Consider the following 311-nt stretch of genomic DNA (forward strand, 5'->3'; position numbering starts at 1 on the left):
AAAAGGCAGCTCGCACACGCCTCAAAGACCCCGCGAGCGCCCGCGGAGCCACCCGCGCCAGCAGGGCCCCACCGCACCCATCCACACCGCCGGACACGGCACCCATCATCGACCGCCTCTTTTTCGGCCGCGTGAGCAAGGGCCCACACACACCGGGATCCTCGGCTCCGGAGGGCCAGAACCCCCCCGAGCGGCACACCACCACGGGCACGGCGGCCCCGGAACACCGCGGGGCCCGGCGCCCGGCACGGCGCCGTCGTCGCCAACGGGCGGCGGCCCACACAGACGCTCGGGAACAGCGTCGCCAGGGG

The sequence above is a fragment of the Dipodomys merriami genome, unplaced genomic scaffold (assembly GCF_024711535.1).
Source record: "Dipodomys merriami isolate MVZ:Mamm:240054 unplaced genomic scaffold, mDipMer1.0.p SCAF_941, whole genome shotgun sequence".
Classification (NCBI taxonomy): Eukaryota; Metazoa; Chordata; class Mammalia; order Rodentia; family Heteromyidae; genus Dipodomys; species Dipodomys merriami.